This window comes from Bidens hawaiensis, unplaced genomic scaffold (assembly GCF_021521415.1).
Source record: "Bidens hawaiensis isolate Kalapana, Puna unplaced genomic scaffold, B.hawaiensis_p1.1 tig00000780_1, whole genome shotgun sequence".
NCBI classification, from domain to species: Eukaryota; Viridiplantae; Streptophyta; class Magnoliopsida; order Asterales; family Asteraceae; genus Bidens; species Bidens hawaiensis.
Genome location: NW_027491045.1, coordinates 2,931,474 through 2,952,212, shown reverse-complemented (window position 1 = coordinate 2,952,212; position 20,739 = coordinate 2,931,474). Strand labels below are relative to the sequence as shown.

General features: G+C 31.7%; 1 pseudogene across 1 annotated transcript; it reads right to left on the bottom strand.

Moving 5' to 3' along the window:
* Positions 1–12,244: 12,244 nt before the first annotated feature.
* Positions 12,245–15,442, bottom strand: LOC143538313 (auxin-induced protein 22C-like; annotated as a pseudogene). Its single transcript, XR_013136229.1, has 3 exons — positions 14,733–15,442; positions 13,723–13,798; positions 12,245–12,577 (listed from the first exon to the last, which is right to left on the bottom strand). The product of XR_013136229.1 is annotated as an auxin-induced protein 22C-like (transcript).
* Between the last annotated feature and the right edge of the window lie 5,297 nt (positions 15,443–20,739).

Sequence of the window (20,739 nt, the reverse complement as noted above, 5' to 3'; positions counted from 1 at the left end):
TTAAGTAATTATAAGAATTTAATAAATATGCAACTCTAATATTTTTGATCAAATGTATAACAATATATAATTTTACAATCAACAAAATTATTAATACATAAATTCATTATTCGATGCCAACTTTTTTTTCAGCCTAAAATTTTCAAGCTCAAATGACAAAACCGAAAAACCCGAAACCGAACCGAACCCAAAACAAAAACCGAAAAACCGAAACCCAACGGTTTCAAAAACTCCAAAAACCGAAGTTTTGGTTTTCGGTTTGGTTTTAGTCAAAAGCCGCACTGAACCGCACAACACACCCTAATTTTTGTAATTTTGTTTTGATGCACAAGTTTTCTTGAATTAATGGTTGAATGCAATTTTTAGTTATCTATTTAGCAATGGGTATGAAAAAATATATATGGGCATGTGTTATGGGAGTGTGACTAGATGCGATAAGAAGCCACGATGGCAAGTTTGGGTATTGTGCGTCATCTAGGACGTGATGAGGAATGAAAGAAAGAGGGTGTCGTGAGAGGTATAGCGGGCGTGAAGGGGGGATTTGGTCGTTGGTTTGCTTTGGAAACAAAGTTCAACGGCTCCATGCATTAAACTGAAAAAAGTTTATTAGTTAATCAAAAATAAATCTTTACATTAATCAAATCGGCACATTTATATTTTCACAACTCGATCTACTTCCCTCAATATTCAACTTTTCTTTACAACTATACTATCCTAAATCATCAAAAAAGTAAAACAAAAAATGAATTTATTATTGTCAGATTCATCTGAGAAAGACTAGTTATTCATGTAAACAGCTCTAGTCAGTATTCACTATCCAGTATATTAACCAAAATACTGAAAGTTCATGCGAACAATCTTGTTCTTGACAGCATATACTAAATTTTATTTAAATTTTTTATATAAAAATTTTATTTAAATTTTTTATATAAAAATTTTATAAATTTGAATTCCTTCGGATTCTAATTCCAATTCTTTATATATACTAGAAAAGTTATTATTGAATGACACAACTAATTTCCCAATAAAACAAATAAAAAGCCATATATAATAAGTTATTAACATGCTTTTCATCATGTGATGGCCCTCCTTTTGTCTTTTTCCAAACATGCTTAGGAACCAATGATTACGTGATAGACAAGCAAGGCAGACCTCCAAGTGATAGACAGCGTTAATACTTTATTTTCTGATCTTAATTTGCATGTTTATATATCGAGTTTATGAATTTAAGTTAATATAAATAAAGGGATCAAGAAAATTAAAGTAAACAAAGGTACTTTAATCATTTTGTTTAGATGATGGACCCAAAAGGCGAAAGTGTGAAATTTTATAAAATAAGAATTAAGAACTATCAATATATAAAACATAACCAGAGTAATGATTTAGTCTTTCAATTTTTATGAATAATGTTTTATAATATTGGCAATGAGATATAACCGTTGATGCTATACCCGTCTGGTTGAATATTGTTGAACCGCTTACATTTGGGCGACCTAGTTATAATGCTTGTTGGTTGAATCGACGAAGCAGACAAGTGGTTAGAAAAAGTTTTCTAAATGATCGCTATTTTTCTTTCAAAGTTAATTATCGCATGTATGATTCATTTATTACTTCATGATCTATATTTTTGTTAACACTATTCATATTTCAGGATTAAATTACTTCCATCTTTTATTTTAAATTAAACTAATTACATTTCTATTTTTATTTAGTTTAAACTTTGTATTGTGCTACTCGATATTTAATACCAATTGATCAGTCGATGATAACCAAGAAGGTAGATTTATTTATTTTTTCTTTAGAACGATGACTTTCATTAAAAAGAACTAGCAAGACGCTAGAGACCAGAACAACAAACAATAACTAGAAATTGATATTACACCATTCAATCCATGACAGTAACTTAAAGATACCCCAACGTTTTTAACGTTTTTCATCAACTCGGGCCGACTAATATCTTTAGGAGAAGAAATAGCATATGCGGTTAAACATTGGATATGCAAATACGTACACATATTGATGCTTGACTATTACAAAAGATATTTAAAAATTAAAGAACAGTGTAGTGATGGATTCGGGTCGGGGCTGGACAAGCATGTGAAGGTGTTTGTTTGTCGGATGAAAGTATGAAACCATTACTAGCTGTGTTTTAAGTCACGGATAACTCATGAATATCAAAATAAAGTTACTAGTTTATTTTAATATCTTAAATAAAAGGCATATAATTTATAAGTTTTTTCGAAAAACAATATAACTATGATGAAAAATAGTAATAAACAAAAAGTACATTTTAGTAAAAGTTATTTCTAATGTTCACATTCAAAAAATGTTATTATTGCTATCATTTGTCTTCTTTCAACTCGACTCTTCTATTTAGGGGTGCAAAACGGGTTGTGTTTGTGGGTTGACGGGTTCAACTTGACACGAACCCGAAAATTCGACAAGAACCGGAGCACATGCCAAATTTGAAAATGGTGTTAGATATGTGAACTTGAACACGGCACACATATTTACAGGTCGACCTAAACACGACAAATTTGCCCTGTAACTTTTATTTGCTTTTTAATTTTTACATATAAATACTTTAATTAACATTTTTACAACAAAAAAAATATAAAATTATGTAAAACAATTGATTTAATTATAAAATCTCATGTCAATTTCCATTTTAGTTTTTGTTTTAGTTTTAATAAAACATTTTAAAAAACTAAATTAAAAATAAACGGGTTAAACGGGTCAACCAAGCACGATCCTTTTAGCTAAACGCATTTGCGAATTCGCCTGAAACTGACCAAACCGGTAAATTTCATGTTAGGTTCGTGTTGTGTATTCGCATCATCTTCTATTAAAGACTAGATCGTGTTATTAGTTGTATAAAATATTATGTAGCCCTTTTTGTTTTACAGAAAACAAATTGTGTTATTGAAACTCATGTACATTTTTTTGAGTGAACCTTGAATATGATGATGGTATAACTATAAAGTATCCACTTCACTAAAATCAATGCCTTTTAATTGATATTAATATTGTGTAGAATTCATAGTGTTTATCCAAGTTCATGTATCAACCAAATTTAGTGTTGAAAAAGACAATTGAGTGTGGTTTCGTCTATTTTGAGAGGACAAGAGGTGGTTACTTCTTTAAAACATTTCTATTTTGGCCTAAACATTGCATTTGCGTACACGTGCATCTTCCTTTAACACTATGAACAAAGACAACATAATTAAAATGATAATTAAAGTGACACGCAAATAATTACGTTACGTTTATTCATGTTTCTTTAGATTCTTTTTCTTTTAGTCTATCTGTGTTGGATTTTAATAAATATTAAAAAAATCGGTTTAAACTGACCTATTATACTTGTAAAACTAGATGCCAGACAATTTCACGGTATGTTTTAGCCTGGTAAACTGGGCAAATGGTTCGTAATTTGAACTAATACCGATTTATAGCACCGTACTAGTTTAAGGAAATTATATTGTTTAGACTTTAGCATATCCATATTTACCTCATATTAAAAACTTTAACCTAGCATTATCTATTTCATCGAATCAACCAGTTTTAGCATATTGGCTTTTCATATACTATAGAATCAAGTACTTTTGGATTACTTTTTGAGTTGAAGTTGTATGTTTATGGAATTACAGGGTTAACTAGCTAATCCGGGTTGAACCGTCGGGTACAACAAACCGTACCATTTTTGGCATAACATGGAAAGGTTCAAAAACCCGGTTTTAAAACATAGTTTTCAACCGTCATTAGTTTTTTTGACGCTTTGGATCTAACTTGAATTTTCTTACAGGAAAAGCAACAAAACTACCACTAAGTCAGCTTTGGATTCTTTTTAAAAGGATGAATGAGACATTGCGCGTTTCCTCATGTTATTTATGATTCTTTTTAAAAGATGAATGAGACATTTAGGATAATGTATATAAGATTTCTTTTAAGTGACATTTATCTACTTCAACCAAAACACAAAGACATGTTATATATCTATTTATTTTCCATTCAATATGGTTACACTTGAAATGCATACTAATCATGACTAGGTACTATAACATATTCTAGCCTCGTGCATGTTTCTTTCTTCTTTGCTTCAACTTTCACGACCACTTAATGTATCACTTTATTCCCTATATATAAAGTGCATAACACACGATCGTTTGTCACATGTGTGCAAGCAGCAAGCTATGGTGTGCGTATATAGGTATATTCGCATATAGTTATGATGCTCGACACAATCTATTAGGTGTTTCAACACGTTTGACCCTATACAATAACAGTGTGTATAAACCCGAAAAAGCCAGTCTATAACTTAGAAAGCCGAGATAATTATGAAGCCCAAACAAATACTGACAGTTTGGTTTCATGGTTTCGTAAAACTCAATTTTTTTCCTATGATTTTAGTTTTGCGTGTAAGTAAAACTGAAAAAACATAACTAAACATAATTTATATATTTTTAGTTTTCTTATAATGCTAAGTAATTAATAAATAGTTGATCCAAATACTTTATCCAAACGTATAGTTATTAATTAATAAAAATGTAATATTAAAATATGGCTTAAACTCATTATTATGAATGGAATGTTATTTTCCTAAAAGTTTCAAGCCCAAATGGTGAAAACAAAAACCAAATCAACTCAAAACAATACCAAAAAAAAAACTAAAATTAACGGTTTTCAAGAACTTAAACATCGAACTTTCAACCGTCAGGTACAACAAACCATACCATTTTTGGCCTAACATGGAAAGGTTCAAAAACACGGTTTTAAAACATAGTTTTCAACCGTCATTGGTTTTTTTTACGCTTTGGATCTAACTTGAAACTTCTTACAGGAAAAGCAACAAAACTACCACTAAGTCAGCTTTGGATTCTTTTTAAAATGATGAATGTGACATTGCGCGTTTCCTCATGTTATTTATGATTCTTTTTAAAAGATGAATGAGACATTTAGGCTAAAGTATATAAGATTGCTTTTAAGTGACATTTATCTACTTCAACCAAAACACAAAGACATGTTATATATCTATTTATTTTCCATTCAATATGGTTACACTTGAAATGCATACTAATCATGACTAGGTACTATAACATATTCTAGCCTCGTTAATGTTTCTTTCTTCTTTGCTTCAACTTTCACGACCACTTAATGTATCACTTTATTCCCTATATATAAAGTGCATAACACACGATCGTTTGTCACATGTGTGCAAGCAACAAGCTATGGTGTGCGTATATAGGTATATTCGCATATAGTTATGATGCTCGACACAATCTATTAGGTGTTTCAACACGTTTGACCGTATACAATAACAATGTGTATAAACCCGAAAAAGCTAGTCTGTAACTTAGAAAGCCGAGATAATTATGAAGCCCAAACAAATACTGACAGTTTGGCTTCATGGTTTCGTAAAACTCAATTTTTTTCCTGTGATTTTAGTTTTGCGTGTAAGTAAAACTGAAAAAACATAACTAAACAGAATTTATATATTTTTAGTTTTCTTATAATGCTAAGTAATTAATAAATAGTTGATCCAAATACTTTATACAAACGTATAGTTTTTAATTAATAAAAATTTAATATTAAAATATGGCTTAAACTCATTATTATGAATGGAATTTTTTTTCCTAAAAGTTTCAAGCCCAAATGGTGAAAACAAAAACCAATTCAACTCAAAACAATAACAAAAAAACTGAAATTAACGGTTTTCAAGATCTTAAACATCAAACTTTCAACCGTCGGGTACAACAAACCGTACCATTTTTGGCCTAACATGGAAAGGTTCAAAAACCCGGTTTTAAAACATAGTTTTCAACCGTCACTGGTTTTTTTGACGCTTTGGATCTAACTTGAAACTTCTTACAGGAAAAGCAAAAAACTACAACTAAGTCAGCTTTGGATTCTTTTTAAAAGGATGAATGAGACATTGCACGTTTCCTCATGTTATTTATGATTCTTTTTAAAAGATGAATGAGACATTTAGGCTAAAGTATATAAGATTGCTTTTAAGTGACATTTATCTAATTCGACCAAAACACAAAGACATGTTATATATCAATTTATTTTCCATTCAATATGGTTACACTTGAAATGCATACTAATCATGACTAGGTACTATAACATATTCTAGCCTCGTGCATGTTTCATTCTTCTTTGCTTCAAATTTCACGACCACTTAATGTATCACTTTATTCCCTATATATAAAGTGCATAACACACGATCGTTTGTCACATGTGTGCAAGCAGCAAGCTATGGTGTGCGTATATAGGTATATTCGCATATGGTTATGATGCTCGACACAATCTATTAGGTGTTTCAACACGTTTAACCGTATACAATAACAGCGTGTATAAAACCGAAAAAGCTAGTCTGTAACTTAGAAAGCCGAGATAATTATGAAGCCCAAACAAATACTGACAGTTTGGCTTCATGGTTTCGTAAAACTCAATTTTTTTCCTGTGATTTTAGTTTTGCGTGTAAGTAAAACTGAAAAAACATAACTAAACAGAATTTATATATTTTTAGTTTTCTTATAATGCTAAGTAATTAATAAATAGTTGATCCAAATACTTTATCCAAACGTATAGTTTTTAATTAATAAAAATTTAATATTAAAATATGGCTTAAACTCATTATTATGAATGGAATTTTTTTTCCTAAAAGTTTCAAGCCCAAATGGTGAAAACAAAAACCAATTCAACTCAAAACAATAACAAAAAAACTGAAATTAACGATTTTCAAGATCTTAAACATCAAACTTTCAACCGTCGGGTACAACAAACCGTACCATGTTTGGCCTAACATGGAAAGGTTCAAAAACCCGGTTTTAAAACATAGTTTTCAACCGTCACTGGTTTTTTTGACGCTTTGGATCTAACTTGAAACTTCTTACAGGAAAAGCAAAAAACTACAACTAAGTCAGCTTTGGATTCTTTTTAAAAGGATGAATGAGACATTGCACGTTTCCTCATGTTATTTATGATTCTTTTTAAAAGATGAATGAGACATTTAGGCTAAAGTATATAAGATTGCTTTTAAGTGACATTTATCTAATTCGACCAAAACACAAAGACATGTTATATATCTATTTATTTTCCATTCAATATGGTTACACTTGAAATGCATACTAATCATGACTAGGTACTATAACATATTCTAGCCTCGTGCATGTTTCATTCTTCTTTGCTTCAAATTTCACGACCACTTAATGTATCACTTTATTCCCTATATATAAAGTGCATAACACACGATCGTTTGTCACATGTGTGCAAGCAGCAAGCTATTGTGTGCGTATATAGGTATATTCGCATATGGTTATGATGCCCGACACAATCTCTTAGGTGTTTCAACACGTTTGGTCGAATACAATAACAGTGTGTATAAACCCGAATAAGCCTGTCTGTAACTTAGAAAGCCGAGATAGTTATGAAGCCCAAACAAATACTGACAGTTTGGCTTCATGGTTTCGTAAAACTCAATTTTTTTCCTGTGATTTTAGTTTTGCGTGTAAGTAAAACTGAAAAAACATAACTAAACATAATTTATATATTTTTAGTTTTCTTATAATGCTAAGTAATTAATAAATAGTTGATCCAAATACTTTATCCAAACGTATAGTTTTTAATTAATAAAAATTTAATATTAAAATATGGCTTAAACTCATTATTATGAATGGAATTTTTTTCCTAAAAGTTTCAAGCCCAAATGGTGAAAACGAAAACCAAATCAACACAAAACAATACCAAAAAAACTTAAAATAACGGTTTTCAAGAACTTAAACATCAAACTTTCAACTGTCGGGTACAACAAACCTTACCATTTTTGGCCTAACATGGAAAGGTTCAAAAACCCGGTTTTAAAACATAGTTTTCAACCGTCATTAGTTTTTTTGACGCTTTGGATCTAACTTGAAACTTCTTACAAGAAAAGCAAAAAAACTACCACTAAGTCAGCTTTGGATTCTTTTTAAAAGGATGAATGAGACATTGCGCGTTTCCTCATGTTATTTATGATTCTTTTTAAAAGATGAATGAGACATTTAGGATAATGTATATAAGATTTCTTTTAAGTGACATTTATCTACTTCAACCAAAACACAAAGACATGTTATATATCTATTTATTTTCCATTCAATATGGTTACACTTGAAATGCATACTAATCATGACTAGGTACTATAACATATTCTAGCCTCGTGTATGTTTCTTTCTTCTTTGCTTCAACTTTCACGACCACTTAATTTATCACTTTATTCCCTATATATATTGTGCATAACACACGATCGTTTGTCACATGTGTGCAAGCAGCAAGCTATGGTGTGCGTATATAGGTATATTCGCATATGGTTATGATGCTCGACACAATCTATTAGGTGTTTCAACACGTTTGGCCGTATACAATAACAGTGTGTATAAACCCGAAAAAGTCATTCTGTAACTTAGAAAGCCGAGATAATTATGAGGCCCAAACAAATACTGACAGTTTGGTTTCATGGTTTCGTAAAATTCAATTTTTTCCTGTGATTTTAGTTTTGCGTATAAGTAAAACTGAAAAATCATAACTAAGCAAAATTTATATATTTTTAGTTTTCTTATAATGCTAAGTAATTAATAAATAGTTGATCCAAATACTTTATCCAAACGTATAGTTATTATTTAATAAAAATTTAATATTAAAATATGGCTTAAACTCATTATTATGAAAATAATTTTTTTCCCTAAAAGTTTCAAGCCCAAATGGTGAAAACAAAAACCAAATCAACTCAAAACAATACCAAAAAAACTGAAATTAACGGTTTTCAAGATCTTAAACATCCAACTTTCAACCGTCGGGTACAACAAACCTTACCATTTTTGGCCTAACATGGAAAGGTTCCAAAACCCGGTTTTAAAACACAGTTTTCAACCGTTATTAGTTTTTTTGACTCTTTGGATCTAACTTGAAACTTCTTACAGAAAAGTAACAAAACTACCACTAAGTCAGCTTTGGATTCTTTTTAAATGGATGAATGAGACATTGCGCGTTCCCTCATGTTATTTATGCTTTTTTTTAAAAGATGAATGAGACATTTAGACAAAAGTATATAAGATTACTTTTAAGTGACATTTATCTACTTCAACCAAAACACAAAGACATGATATGTATCTATTCATTTTCCATTCAATATGGTTACACTTTAAATCTGTGTTTTAAAAGTCGGATTCCAAGGCCTTGGAACCAGCGATTCCAAGGTCCTCGGACATCAATTTTGCCGCCTTTTCGCAACTCGGCCACAATTACTCGCCAAGGTCCAACTCGGTCAAAAGTCGGAGTACTTGGGATTACTCGTCCTCCAAGGTCAACTCGGCCAAAATTTTTAATTTTTATTTTTAGTAAAAAAAAATTAATAATAACAACAAAACATGAATTTTTTGAATTATGTTTTTTTTCCATATGAATTATGCTTATTTTGACATTAATTATGCTTATCTTAACATATATATAATACCCAATAATTATTTTATGTTATATTTATCATGTCCGAGTAAAAGCCAAGTACTCCTTGAGTACTCCGAGTACTCCCTACAAGGGAGTCGGCTGCTTAAGGACCGCCTAGCGAGTTTTACAACATTGCTTCAAATACACACTAATCATTATTAGGTACTAATGTACTATAACATATTCTAGCCTCGTGCATTTTTCTTTCCTCTTTGCTTCAACTTTCACGACCACTTAATGTATCACTTTATTCGTTATATATAAAGTGCTTAACACACGATCGTCTGTCAAATACGTGCAAGCAGCACGCTATGGTGTGCGTATATATCTATATTCGCATGTAGTTATGATGCTCGACACCAATGTGTTAGGTGTTTCAACACGTTTGACCATATGCAATAGCGGTGTGTACGTATAAACCCGAAAAGCCAATCTGTAACTGAGAAAGCCGAAATAATGAAACCCAAACAAACACTGACATTTTGGTTTCTTGTTTTCGTAAAACTCAATTTTTTTCTTGTGATTTTAGTTGTGTGTAAGTAAAACTGAAAAAACATAACTAAACCGAATTTATATATTTTTAGTTTTCTTATAATGCTAAGTAATTAATAAATAGTTGATCCAAATACTTTATCCAAACGTATAGTTATTAATTAATAAAAATTTAATATTAAAGTATGGCTTAAACTCATTATTATGAATGGAATTTTTTTTCCTAAAAATTTCACGCTCAAATGATGAAAACAAAAACCAAATCAACTCAAAATAATACCAAAAAAACTGAAATTAACGGTTTTCAAGAACTTAAACATCAAACTTTCAACCGTCGGGTACAACTAACCGTACCATTTTTGGCCTAACATGGAAAGGTTCCAAAACCCGGTTTTAAAACACAGTTTTCAACCGTTATTAGTTTTTTTGACTCTTTGGATCTAACTTGAAACTTCTTACAGAAAAGTAACAAAACTACCACTAAGTCAGCTTTGGATTCTTTTTAAATGGATGAATGAGACATTGCGCATTCCCTCATGTTATTTATGATTTTTTTTAAAAGATGAATGAGACATTTAGACAAAAGTATATAAGATTACTTTTAAGTGACATTTATCTACTTCAACCAAAACACAAAGACATGTTATGTATCTATTCATTTTCCATTCAATATGGTTACACTTTAAATCCGTGTTGTAAAAGTCGGATTCCAAGGCCTTGGAATCAGCGATTCCAAGGTCCTCGGACATTAATTTTGCCGCCTTTTCGCAACTCGGCCACAATTACTCGCCAAGGTCCAACTCGGTCAAAAGTCGGAGTACTTAGGATTACTCGTCCTCCAAGGTCAACTCGGCCAAAATTTTTAATTTTTATTTTTAGTAAAAAAAATTAATAATAACAACAAAACATGAATTTTTTGAATTATGTTTTTTTTCCATATGAATTATGCTTATTTTGACATTAATTATGCTTATCTTAACATATATATAATACCCAATAATTATTTTATGTTATATTTATCATGTCCGAGTAAAAGCCAAGTACTCCTCGAGTACTCCGAGTACTCCTTACAAGGGAGTCGGCTGCTTAAGGACCGCCTAGCGAGTTTTACAACATTGCTTCAAATACACACTAATCATGATTAGGTACTAATGTACTATAACATATTCTAGCCTCGTGCATTTTTCTTTCCTCTTTGCTTCAACTTTCACGACCACTTAATGTATCACTTTATTCGTTATATATAAAGTGCTTAACACACGATCGTCTGTCAAATACGTGCAAGCAGCACGCTATGGTGTGCGTATATATCTATATTCGCATGTAGTTATGATGCTCGACACCAATGTGTTAGGTGTTTCAACACGTTTGACCATATGCAATAGCGGTGTGTACGTATAAACCCGAATAGCCAATCTGTAACTGAGGAAGCCGAAATAATGAAACCCAAACAAACACTGACATTTTGGTTTCTTGTTTTCGTAAAACTCAATTTTTTTCTTGTGATTTTAGTTTTGTGTGTAAGTAAAACTGAAAAAACATAACTAAACCGAATTTATATATTTTTAGTTTTCTTATAATGCTAAGTAATTAATAAATAGTTGATCCAAATACTTTATCCAAACGTATAGTTATTAATTAATAAAAAATTAATATTAAAATATGGCTTAAACTCATTATGAATGGAATTTATTTTTCTAAAAATTTCAAGCCCAAATGGTGAAAACAAAAACCCAATCAACTGAAAACAATATCAAAAAAACTGAAATTAACGGTTTTCAAGAACTTAAACATCAAACTTTCAGTGTCTGGTTTGATTTGACCAAAATGCAACCTATACATACTAGAAATGTACAAACCTAAGAGAGAGAAGTGATCAACAATTCAACATTGCGAGAGATGGAACTCAATACCACATACGTGAGGTGCGCCATGGGCGCAAACACCGCAACAAGTGGCTCGGAAAGGGCAAGGGATTGATCAGCTGGAGTTAAACGCGTGCAGAAGGTTAATGGGTTTTTTCTTTAATATCAAATAATATAACCACTCCGTCATATCTAGCCACCTCAACGCAATGCTACATTTTATACGTATATAAAGGCCAACAACACCCCGTTGGTTGTCATATATGTAAAAAAAATGTCTATACGGTGTCACGCGTAACAACACTTTTTTATATATATAATATATTAAAGCCCTTTCGAGTCCCTTTTACCAAGCCCACAACCGAGTCTTAAGGATTCTAGAATTGGCATTGCTAATGAATTGCCATACACAACAAGATCTCCAAATAAAACCTAAGTACTACAATTAACCATTGTGTCGATAAATAAAACATTTTTGAGTACGTACATATATAAAAAGGTCTCATGCATCACCAACTTTATAGTAACTTAATTAAATAATTTAACATATGCTTGATGACATTATTAATCAAAATATTTAACTAATATATAGATAATTGAACTTAATCAACTAATGATCATCATTAATTAATATAACTTTCAGTCTTCACTCTCACCTCGATCATCAAGTTTGGGTTTGAAATCCACCTTCTGAAACCCTTTTCTTCATCCTCAGCCTCTTGCATGTTTCAGTAAACATCCTGTAATTAATTTCAACTTTATCATTAGATTTATGTATTTGTATATTAACTGTATGTATGTATACACATATGCGTTGTTCAAATTAACTAGTTTTTAAACTCGTATATTTCTCATAAACCGTTCTTTAAAAAATGTCTTCTCAAGTTTTCATTTTTAATTCGTTAAAATTTACATACATTCAATCAGGTCATTTCAAGTTTTTTTTTGGGTTCAAAGCGAATAATAATATTTGTAAAAGAAAAAAAAATGCTTTGTATACTAAAATTTTTTGTATCCTTTGTGTATACGTATAATTATAGACCACATTCCTACCAAAGCATCAATAATCGATCAAAGCCCAAATTAACTACATACGTATACTTTTTAAAAATTCATGGGCCCTAGAAAGTTGCGTCCAAAGCACTTGCTTTATTTCATTCCCATTAAGCCGACCCATAATTCAACATGATTAGCACTACAAATCAAAAAACTTAATTTCTCCAACACTAGTTTCATAAGTTAAGACACTGGTTGTAGAGATGTCAGTGATCTTAGACAGACCACTGACTAATTATTCACAAACTAATAATTTTGGTTGTCTGTTTAGTTGGTTGCTTTGTCGGTAATTACTTTTTTTAACAAGAAGGTTTCAGTGTACTCTTAAATAAATACACTAACTCTCTGGGTTAGAACCTATGACCACCCATCAAGAGTCAAAAACCTCCATCAAGTGAGGTCATTAATTACTTTCGAGCGATAGTTTTCTTTAAAATCGTGTTTTATTATCGCTGATCATTAACCTACTATGTCATCTTTTATAAGCAAATGAATTTTTTTTATTATCCTACTATATATGTTCAGTGTCCCATTTGCAATGTACAGTAGATTTTCTTTTTAAATATTATTCATCATGTGCTTATGCCGTACTTTGTAGGGTTCATTTAAGGAATTGATGAAAACAATTAACCATTATTTTATAATAAAAAAATAATAATAATAATGTACACATGGTACAACCTGTTAATACATGAAATTAATGTATCGGGTAGGGGCTGTGTGTACAACCATCTACAAGCATTTATTGCATTTAAATAATTCAACGACAAAAAATAAACTTTAAATGACTAAATTGTTTTTTAAGAAAATAAATAAATAAGAAACTTACTCCCATGTAACGTCCCCCACAAGCATCCAATCTCCATCCTTGTCTTCATATATCGGTATGTACTCACATTCATCACCTTTTTAAAGAACAAAAATATTTATTATCATCATATCCATTTCTCACTTTTGACTATAATTAAAGGACTTGTCGGGTCAAATTTAATTTCGTGTCGGTTAAAAATAAAAATGATTATTCATATATACTATTTAGTAAAAAGCAAAATAATAGTTTGACTCCGCTAATTGTACTCCCTCTATTCTGAATTGAGTTTAGAGTGAAACACTGAACAGCATACTGAATTTTTTCAGAAATGCTGTTGTTTATTCATCGATGAAGATATTGAGGGTAGTACTAGTGTTATGTGTGTGTGTATGTATACTATGAGTAGTTTACAACACATCTTAGGTGGAGTGATCCAAATCTAGTAGTAACTAGTAAGCATATTGGAGTTTTTGGACTATATATGTTATAAAATATAAATGCAAACTTTTAATGCTAAAAATATCATAAAATAAATGAAAATAGGGTTAATTTTGTGTTCTTTTTGTATATTCAGAAAATCATAGAGATAGAAAGCAAATTTAATTTGTTTTTCTTTCTATTAATCAATTACTAACTGCAAAAAAAATGTTAATTTAATAAATCATGATAAAGAAGCTTAATTAAAATCCATAAACTTAACTTATGACTATCTTCCATAGCAGACAATTTATTTGCATTGATGGAATTTTTTATATTGTTGGTGCTTTTCTTTCAAAAGATTAATATTTTCTTGTTTAGGTATTTTAAGTTTTTTAAGTTATATATGCATGGGGAGTATGTTTCTTTAGGTTTTGCCAAAAACTTTGTTCATAAATGTTATATAAAATATTAAGTGTGACATTTGACATAACTTATAGTTACTAAATACAAGTACAACCCACTAACCGTGTGCAAGTAATTAATTAACTTGTTAATGAACCCTAGCAAATATTTAATATCTTTAAAGAATACAAAGAATGAAAACCTACCTAGGCCAAAGAGGTTCTCAAGAGCCCTAACGAAATCCGAAACCCTTTGTAACCATTAACATCAATCTTGCGAAGAAATGGCGCCCCGTCCATGCTAACTTTCACGTACATTTTAATTATAGCCCTCTTCCTATACGAACAAACCGGTGGCCATCCCACCGCCACTCCAACTTCTATTTTTCCCATCACCACTGTCCCCACCAAGAATATCCAAAAACACCCTCTTTTTCTCTTTCCTCTCAACACCACCACCGCCCGGTAACCCTAGCCGAAGCTCGGTAATCTCAAGCCCTAGCCCTTCTGTACCCATGTTAATTTCTACAACTTATAATTAGGGTTGTGTGGTTTAACAATATAAAGAAAAGCAATGAGTTGTGTTTGTACACAATGCTTGTTATATATAGGCAAAGATAATTAAATGAGAAGACATGGGGAGGACAATCATGTTAGATGTTGGTCACATGAGTTACAAACTTACAAATGTGGGGTAGCGTGTAGGTGGGGTGGGGGTAGGGGTGTACTCATATTACTATATGTATTCCAACCAACAAGACACTAAAAGGCCGGCAAAGATATAAAAATAAACTTGGATATTAGGCAAGATCGTAGGGCTAAAGATTTTCTTGATTATTTGGTGGGTTTCAATTGTGGCCGTGTGATGTAGGATTAAATTCGAAATATGAAGAAAGAGAGGAAATTGTTTGTAGAACAAAAGACTATTGTTTTAGATTTTCAGGTGATCCGTTATTTGAGATGACGGATTCTAAAAATTGTGCATATGTTATCAGCTATTGTCTTGTGACATAAAATGCTTTGATTGGTCAAACGTATTCACCAGATGTATTTTTCAAACAGTTTTTTTCAAACAGTTTTCAGATAATCAGTAAGGAAACTTTTAGGAATGTGGAAGATTATCGTTAGAAGCATATATGATGGCTCGGGTATGTTGAAAATATTTAACTAATGTAAATTATGTTTGAAAGTTAAACAATGTTTTGTAATCAACTACGGTTGTTTAATTACCACTTTATTTTAATGAATATCGGGTGTTTGAATCATCGATAAGGATCTATATAGAGAAAAGTTCTTAAGCAAACAAATATTTTCTGTTACATAAGCAAACTATGATAAATTGATAAAAATAATATCAACTGTTGGTCATACTGATAGGCCTTAGATGTTTCAGAAACCATTTGTTCCCTTCCTTCTTAATTTTTATTAAAAAAAGTGTGACTTGGGTTTGTGGGACAAACCATGTGATATTTGCCTTCTTAAACTGGGAGTAGACTTGGACCAGATTTGCAGACCATTCGTAATATTAGTTCACACCAATGATCACTTGATTAAAAAATATATGAACCTTTAGTATCTTTTTGAAATTATATAGTATTATGGTTATCATCACCTTGGAAGTTTAAAATATTAATTTATTGTTGAATGTCTTTTGTTGTTTCTAGACCGAAACCATATGCTTGTATGCACTCTAGCCCTACTATGCTTCTTTTATCACTTTTAGAATGGAGTAACAATAGATTTGTGTTAATTAGTTGGATAAATATATGATTAAATATGTTATATTATTATGTGATGTTTGTTGGTAATAAATATTCTTATTTTTGAGGGGTTTGCGTGGTTACCACATTCGTGAGCAATCACCGACAATCTTTGAAAATAAAAATTTTAACTGTGGATATTGCTTGATCATCGATGATTATCGACAAAATCAGGGATCAAGCCTAACATTTCTCACCAAGCTTAGCAAAAACATTGCTCATAAACATCATATGCTCATAACCTCCCTCATCAAGACAATAATGGTAGCAAGTATATAATTAATTACATTTCTATAACGAGTTAGGGATCGGAGATCGGTCCATTGGTGTTCAATTGGACACAACCTTCAACTGATTTAAATGATGTTCTAAAGATGTACAACCGTTGATCAATTCAAATAACCATCGCCTCTTTTTTTGGGTCATTTTACACTAACTTAACCAAACAATGTGAAAAAAAAATTATTTAATAGAGTTATCAAGATAACATGAACAATACTATTAGTTTTGTTTGGTTAAGTTAGTGTAAAATGACCTAAAAAAAAGATGCGTTGGTTATTAGTAAAGTCTTTAATTCTTTTATTAACAAATATTTTTTTCTTTTTTTATATACGTGCAATTCTTCATTTAACTTATTTATGTATTTAACTTATTATAGTTAAAACTAATTTTTTATTCTAGGCATGTTTAGTTAAAAATGTAGGTTGCTTATTTTTACCGTTGTTTAAGTTAAAGCCTAAAGTTTATATTAATTAATCGATATATATCAGGTAACAAATACATCATCGCCATTACTCTCTTACAACCCTGCCGTGAAACGCGAGCTTCAAAGATATTCAAACACAAAACATTAAATAATATTTAAACAAAAAGATATGCAATTATTAATCAGTCAATTTAACTCGACTTGAATGTTGGAAAAATGGGGGGTGATGTATTTATTCAAGATGATCGTGGGAATCCATTTACATGTTGCGTTTGAAGACCTTCTATTAAGTCCACCGACAGCTTAAATTTTATGTTGGGAAGACTTTGAATATTCATTTGTTTTCTATTTGTTGGCTTTTACACTTTTTTTAAAAGTTCAAAGAGGTGACTTTTAGGAGTCTGAATTATTTGGTAGGGTCACACTTACATCAAGTAGTATGTTCTTTGAGTTTGTTTTTCGGGTTTCAGGTTTTTCGGGTCGGATTTTTTGGGTTTCAAAGTTTTAAATTTTAACCCGAAACCCAACCCAAAACTCTCATTGGTTTTTCGAGTTCAGGTTAATCGGGTTTCAAGTATCATAGAAAACAAAAACAAAAATAAAAACTTCATTATTAAAATTAAAACAACATATTCTTCTTTGCTCGTAATGCAAATAATCAAATAATAAACCAACATTGCTGGATAAAACAATTCAAAAGAAGAATAAAACTAAGTAACGAACTCGAACCATTATCTCCTTCAATCGGACGTGATTTGTTTGTTTGATTACGGTTGCTAATAGTAATAAACGGGAAAACATAAATTAACAATAAACAATCGATTAGGGTCAGATTTTGATAACTTTAGTAGCTAAGACTAAGCCAGTTATACCTAAATATATACTTAATTTCAAAACTAAAAGTTTATTCGGGTTTTTCGGGTTGACCTGGAACTTATAAATCAAACCTAAAAACCATCCCGAATTATTTCGGTTCGGGCTCGGGTTAGTCTTTTCTCAGGTTCGGGTTAGTTCGGTTTCGGGTACGGATTTTTTCGGATAAAAGTGACAGCCCTAACATCAAGATCATATTAGTTAAGAGATACGGTAAATGATTGTTTAATCAGGGTTTGTTTAGTATGTCACATGTAATAGTGTTAGATCTTTAGGTCATGACTTTACGAGTTAGACTAGCTGCCTGTTGATTAAGTAAGATTGAATCGGTTTTAACTTTTTTCATAGTCATCATACTTTTTATCTCGTATGTCTTGCAACTATTTCTCCTTCACATAAACATCATATCATAGTTTTTATGTTATCATTTTGTTTCCAAAACCATGGAAATGCACAACCCTTTCATCCCAGGAAACACATTTTTAATATTCAACTCAAATAAATAAAACTACTATTATTAATAAAATTACTAATAATAACAACAAAAGGATATGAGTGGGGCACATGGGTGTTCAATAGTTGAATTGGACTCGAAATTTGATTCGAAATCGAAATTAAAGCTTCGAATTTGGTTTTCAAAAACTCGAATCCTATTCGTTTTGAATTCAAATTCAATACACACACTAAAAACATGCTTGTAACGATTTTAGTTATTTTTAAGCTACTATTTTAATATCCAACTGAATTAACCGAATTCAGTTTGATACTCGGTTGGCTCCGTTGAACACCCGCAGTGAGGCATAATAATATTATATACCAAAAAGGATAGCTGGGGCACAAAAACTCTTTGAATCAAGAAAAATTCATTCCAAAAAGAATGAAATTTTCGGTTTCAACCTGTCCCGACTCAACAATGTGTGCCATTGGAGTCGAATTGGTGAGTAGAGTAATACTTTGACTGGATTTCTAAGGGAAAACTTTGTTTTCCCAATTTTTAACTAATTATAAAATTTGGTACATATTTTAATACGATATCAAACTATAACCAAAATCAGAAAGTAATCGAGTTAAAATATCCATTGTAAAACACTAGAAGTATAATGTTAGCATTTTAAAGTAGTTTTCTTTATCACGGGTTGGAAAGAATTTTACTTTATCATGTATTCGTGAAAAGACAACACTAGGGGGTGTTTGGTACAGAGAATGGAAAAGGAGAGAAAATGGAAATGGAATTGTAGAGAAAGAGAATTGGTATGGAGAATGAGAATCATTTCTCTTGTTTGGTACACGAGAAAATAAACAGAGAACTCTACCATACCCAACCCCACCTCCACCCAACCTGACACCACTCACCACCGCAGCCCCACCACCACCAGCACCACCACCACAGCACCACCACCACCGCCCCACCACCACAGCCCCACACCACCACAGCCCTTTCTTCAACCACAGCCCACCACCACCGGCTGCCGCCACCAAATCCCCTTCTTCAACCACAGTACACAAGAAATTAAAAAGATTCAAATTTTTGGAACATAAGATATAGAAAAAGGAGGCTCAGATCTGTCATCACTGCCTCTTTGGAGATTTTGTGGTGGTGGTTGTGGTGGCGATGATGATGATGATAATCAGAAGCCACCTGCGACCACCGCCGATTTCCACCACCACTGTCACCCACCTGCGACCACAATCACCCGACCATCTGAAAACCCTAACCTACCACGAACCACCACTTGAAACCCTAATCTCCGTTCACCCGTACCACCTGCAACCTATAACTGGTTACCATCTCTATGTTCACCACTGCGAACGGCGGAGACGGGGTGGTGGTTGCAGACTTGGAGACGAGGTGGTGGCCGGAGACGGGGTGGTGGCCGGAGACGAGGTGGTGACATGCTATGAGGAGGCTGCTGAGAAATGGATTTCTCTTTGTTTTAAAGAGAAATGGAATTCTCTAGTTTTAGAGAAATAGAAAGAGAAATAGAAATGAAAAGTGGAAAACAAACAAAAGAAATAAATCTAATTCCATTTCTCCCCAATCAAATCCCTCTACCAAACACCCCCTAGGTACAATGGAGAGAAATGTACCACACCATTTCTCTCTTTTTTTTCTCTTAACAGCAAAATTAGATATTATAGAATAAATATACCACACCATGCATCATACATGATATGAACCCCCAACCTTTTAATCATAGGGCACGCCACTTAACCATCAGAATATCCCTTTGAACACATCATTTATATATCTTTTACATACCCTATGATTTGAAATTGATTCAAACCCGGTGCTACCCTACTCAAACCGAGCAAACCCTGAAAATAAAACTGGGGTCCACAACCGAACGGAACCAATCACTTCCCTCTCCAAAGACCAGTTTCATACCCATCCGGGTTCTACCAATGCCCGGTCATTGGCTCATTGACTCATATATATAATTTTTGTATGTAAAAGTATTTGCTAAATTGAACAACGATTAATCTCACACGTTATCATGTGTTTATCTTCCCCTTAATATTTGATTAGATACTTGTTTTATATAAACAAAAATAAAGTAAATAAAAACTATTTTCTACTTATAAAAGTTATTGTTTCTCACCAACCCAACATATTCTGTCTTGAGGGTCACTACGAATTTTCTTGGCCATATTATGTATTTACAAAGGTAAATTCAAATAAATCATTTAATATTCAAAATGTATTTTATTCATCCTTAAATACTTACTGTAAAACTATTTAAATGTTATAGTACACCCCACTATATGAGGGGAAGACATGAATTTGTTTGCTCCATCTTGTATCAAAATAACGTGTTTAACGTTTAGTTCGGAAGCATTGCGTGTTTTTATTTTTTTTGAAAGAGAAATTTCTTTT